The sequence below is a fragment of the Eucyclogobius newberryi genome, unplaced genomic scaffold (assembly GCF_026437365.1).
Source record: "Eucyclogobius newberryi isolate DKJ021-1_F unplaced genomic scaffold, fEucNew1.0.hap1 SCAF_18, whole genome shotgun sequence".
Taxonomy (NCBI): Eukaryota; Metazoa; Chordata; class Actinopteri; order Gobiiformes; family Gobiidae; genus Eucyclogobius; species Eucyclogobius newberryi.
The window spans coordinates 15561481-15567170 of NW_027315812.1; positions in this window are offsets into that span (position 1 = coordinate 15561481).

Sequence of the window (5690 nt, forward strand, 5' to 3'; positions counted from 1 at the left end):
ACATTTGGTCAACATATAGTACACTTCTTTGGGCCGAAACACTCAATGAGCTGTGGAGGAAAACGTTTGAATGATTGAAATGTAAATTAAATACACGTATCACTATAAACATCAGTTTTAACATATTTTAATAGTTTATAGTCAATTTGAATTTATAATATCCAAGCTTTTCAGAAAGTAACTTCTTGAAATTCAGCTTGTAAAACTTATTATTTTCTTCTTCAGCCCACTTTTTAAACTAGATGCACAAACTAGATTTTGTCAAACTTAGCAGAAAGGTTGATGACAGAAATGCATGATATTTATGCTGATTCATCCATTATGAATGCTGAGTTATTTGAATATGTATTTGTTTGTAATAAATATGATTATTTTTCCAATACTTTCCCAGCCGTCTTCTTCCCACTCTCATGTATTTTTCTGCTGTTTTTTCTGCTCTCTTTGACTCACCCTCCATCCCTGGTGTAGCAGCTCAGGCGAAGTATCAATCCATGCATAAATGATTAGAGAGTTTTGTTTCAAAGGCATTATCATTTCTATCCGCTCTGCACAAGTACCTTTGATCGCAGGCAGTCACACACCCACATACAACCACACACCTGCTTTTACCCGGCACAGACATATCATAGGAGCCTATGGGCAGACGCGAGCACTGCATTAACCTGGAGGTCCGCTTGTGTGGCAGAGGAATGAAATGACAAGTGCTTTATTCATTTTGGAAACAGGGTGTGGCTTGTGTTACCAAAGTATCAATACTTTGGTACTGATTCAGTGTGAATACCGATTCAGTATCAATAGCTTCACTGAGAATCATTCAGTATCAATATATATATCGTGATAATTCTGTATCGTGACATGTAAATTGACATATGTATTGTAACACCAGATTAGAGCCAATGCACATCCCTAATAGAAGCAGTGAGATCCAAAGCTTGACTGCACTTGGAAAATAAGACATAATCCTTCACCACCATAATTTATGCATAGATTAAAATTGTGCCCTTGTTTTGCTTCCAGAAGAAAAAAGATTGCCTCTGCTACGTAACTAATATATGGATTCCTTTTGCACGTCGTAAAACGCTGCTCTGAAGAGAACCAACTTCAAAACACTTGGCGGAAAGCATCCAAATAAGAACAGCATGGGGTGGTGTTTCAAATTCAACATTGCTGAAAGAAATCCACCATTTACATGACAAGATGTGAAGTGTTTAAAGATTCAACATCAAAACATATGCATATAAAAGCCTATCATGCAGGGAGTAAATGCAGTAGGAAGGGGTGATATTTTTTCTTTGTACATATATGGGTAATATTTCATTCAAATGCTAAATCCCAGGAGATAAAACCCAGGAGGACAGTTTTTTCACATCTTAAACTAATTTTCCATAGTTTTGGTACATTCTTGACAAAGCCTATTTCCACGTTCTGTAATAAGCCTTTATTTCTCCTACAATGGGGAAATTCCAATTTTGCAACACAGATTTGGTACAAAACTGATTAGGCGCAGAAGTATAATAATAAAAAAATAGATGGAATAGGTAGTACTTCTGGATCATTAGTGGTAAAACGTGTGGGCTCATAGTGGTGGGAGATTAGTGATTGCCTGGGTATGAGCTTAAGTCATCGTTTCTTGAGTGCTAGATTTTAAACCAATACACAGTAAGACAAGGCAAGGCAAGTTTATTTGTAGAGCACAATTCGTACACAAGGCAATTCAAAGTGCTTCACACAACAGGAAAAAATGCATTAAAAGTAAGCAAATGCTTTTGTTAGAACGTAAACTAAATATTAACATGCGTATGCATTATTTTTACACTTTATAGCGCTTCGCAAAGGTAATTTTTCATTCACGCCCCATAACAATATCAAAATAAATAGATAATTGGGACTAAAGGAATTAATTTGGAACTTAATTAACCTTTCCCACAACTGATCAAGGACTACAACAGGAACAAACACAGTCTTCTAAGCCAGGACAAGAATGAACAAACCCCCAGAGTACTACGTTTGACCTCTTAAATTAAACAGAAACATATACCGGTATACTTTTACACAGGACTGTAGGTAAAATATAACAAGGGAGAATATAGACAACAGGTTGAGCGCTGGAGTCAGAACAAGGTGGTGTATTTGAATATTAAAGACAGAAGGTTAGAGCTGAGAACAGAGGTGTGAGGATGATAAGGGATGCGAGGAGTCTGTGAAATAGAAAGGCTGAATAGACAAGGCCAAAATAGTGCAGCGTCAGGACCTTTCCACAGCAGCAGCCAGAGGTGATCAGCCTTTAGCTCACATTCAAACATACTTTCACTGTGCAGAGGAGCTATGGCAGCGTGTCACGGCAGAGAGAAATATTAGTGCATGAAATGGCACAAATAAATTCAAAGGAGGAGTGCTCAAGTGAACCAAACATTTGAGATCTTCCTTATTTTCCGCATCAAATAACACAGATTTTAGAATATTACAGGATATTAAAAAATTAAGCTGTTTGAATTACAGTTGTTTTAGGGACTGATGTACTTCACTGAATATTGTTGTAAGTTTTGTGTTTTTATTATTTTATTCTGTGTTTAAAGTGTTTTTGTGAAGCACTGTGGCTTCTGTGTGTGAAAGGTGCTTTGGTGCTATACAAATAAAATTGACTTACTTACTCAGGGTTTATTGTGCTCAGTGTTTATGGTACCGATTTGACGATAATGTTGTCAATATGATTTTAAAACTTTCACAGTGAGCAGAATTAGTCAAATAATTAACCTGGCAATATCTTTAGTCTTGAATGTTGCAGTGTAGCATTAAAACTATCTATCTCCAAGTAGACAATCAGGTGCCTTACAGGTCAAATCTGTGCAGAGGCGAATCTGCTCGTACAAAATAGTATTTTTCAAGATATTTACAAGCAGTAGAAGTGTTAAAAATGATCTGCTTCTTGGCACAAGTACTAATAATGCAGAAATTCTATATGTAATCGATATCAGAATGGTTTAAGATGAAAAAATGACTTAATCTTAAACCTATACATACACACTCTATGTTAGACCACATAAACTAATGTTTGTGTGATGCCTATAGATTACTGATGTGTGTTAAGTGTCCATATGCTCCGTGTTCAGTGCGCAGTGAAATTAACTGTAGCCGGTGGCAACTTGATGCAAGCCAAATCGATATAAGATCCTATCATATGATTTGGCTCAGTAATATAAGATATACCCTATGTGATTTCTGTAGGGGATAAAAATCGCTGCAGCGTGAATATATTTATTTCTAAACAACCCCAGCAAACCCCCCTCTCCACATGTACAAGGATCCTGATAATCCATTGGGCTTTCTATTCAATAAACATGTAAGCGTATACATACTGAACACATGGTCGTGGCTGGGGTAGGATTTCTCTTACCTCTTTATTTTCTGTGAAAATGACCTTTTTGTGTGTGTTGGGAGGTTTTTTTAAATATTTTTTCCAGTCAGGAGGGGTTTGCCTGGTAAAAAATGTGTATATGATTGGAAAATGTATCACAGCAACTATACAAAAGCACAAAAATAAACAAATTGAAAATGTTTCAGATGGTATTCTATTTTGACCATTTTCCGTCATGCGTTCCTGATCAACTGATAACGTTAACGTGTTTTACATACACAAGGTTCACCATGTGCTGTCCAAACTGAGCTTCAGATTAATTTGTAATTATCTGCCTGCAACAAGAAGAAAACAGCTCCATCAGCAGTTTAGAGAGTGAAGTTCACTGCCAACCTGTGTGCAGGAATTTTAATCACCAACTCAACAACATAAACGGTAGTGAATAATCCAGTTTGATATGAAGAGAGTAAGTCTTTGAAGAAGTTGCCATTGAAAAAGATGTTTTTTTTTATGCCTTGTTCTGTCTATGACTTTCTGGTGTCTTTCAATAGCTCAAGGACATGCATGTTGTGTGGACATGAAATTACTTTATCTAGGTATTGAATTCATTGGTAAAACAGCAATATCACTTGATGTTATTTGCCATTTATTGATAGTAGAAGGTCAATATTATTTGTTGTTACAGCTAATAACAACTGTGTAATTGCATTGCTTGCAGAATAATGCTATTCTTTGCCGTACATGAAGGTTCCGTGGGGTAGAAAGGGTTTAAATGGAAAACAGATGTTTCCAGTTGGAGCCGAGATTGAAGAAAATACAGTCTGTCAAATGCAATTAATAATAAAAAGCAAACAATGGCGACGGCTCATCGTAAATGTAACCACCAACAGAGACACATCAATTACAGAACAGAATCTGATGGACTGCGATTTGTTGTTATGGCAGTTATTTAAAGTCGTGAAAATATTCTTTAATAGACAATACATAATTCAAAAATAAACAAAGTACCAAACCCCGAAAAAGAGAGAGAAAGAGAGAGAGAAAAAAACAATTTGCACTAAAACCAGACTAGAGCAAGATCACATGACCATTGGTAGAATTGCACCCAAATAAAACTAGATTTAAACCACCAGTGTCACCCGTACTGCAGTGTGCAAACCCATTGTATCATTCAGGCCTCGGCTAACCATAATACTTTACCTGTAACCATTTCTTATTCAGCTCAGTCCCTTAACGTCTTACAAAAGTTACTTTAATAGTACACAGTAGGTCGGGAAGTTACTTCAAGGGCAAAAACCACGAGGGGAAATGTATGTGTTTCGCTGTCCTTTCAAGATTTCCCATTGTGAGCTTAATATGTGATTCAAATTTCACTGACTCCATCTGTCCGGTGTTTGTTCTGCTCTGCTAACAGCTCATTGTGCGCTGACATCCATCCCTCCATCCAAATCAGCTGTGCGAGACTACCATTTATTCTAAGGCTGCCCCAAAGTACGCAAGAGAAACAAATTAATGAGCGATGTGTTTACTGCCTCGGATCTGTGTTGGGAATTTAATGCCTCCACCGCTACATTGTTTACTGGAAGTAAAAGTAAGTCAAACTGCAGTAGACTTAGAGTATTTATTTTTGTCAAATCCCCTGCTATTCTATAGCAGTTGTTTGTTTCAGTTTCAAGTGCTAGGTGGCTGTGCTGCTATAGTTGTAGCTGCATCATTAGCTCATTAGCTCATTAGATTTTAGCCTGTGGCATCTAAAACAAACTATGCAGCAATGAGCTCCCAGGACTTATTCCAAGGGAGACAAACTTAAAATGTACCAAGAAAACGTTGTTGTCTAAATTACTAAACTGTCAAGATTGACATTGACATTGATTTCAACTTCCTGAAATTGGTGTAAATGTATTTATGAGAACTTACATCCATAAATCACATGCCAGCGCCAGTAAATATTAGATATAAGACTAGTTTCCAGTGAAACTAACAGATTTCACTCCGACGCTGAGCAACGGAAGCATGGCTAAAAATGAATAATCTTTTCCACTTTTACCAATTTCAGCCCCTCACATTTTCCATCATTTTTCTCTTCTCTTTCTTTTAAGTGTCTGTACATTTCCCCCCTATTGATTACAGCAGGGTTGAGGCAGCAGAAAGTAACAATCTCAAGTTCAAGAAGATTCAGCATCACTAAGTACGTATTGTTGGTAGTATATGTCTAATGAGTTTTTATACCTGTTACAGTTTGTACACAAAATATGATTTAAATGAAACTTCAGGACATAGGTTTAGTAAATAAATATTGTTGGATTTTGATTAATATCATATCATATACATTTAT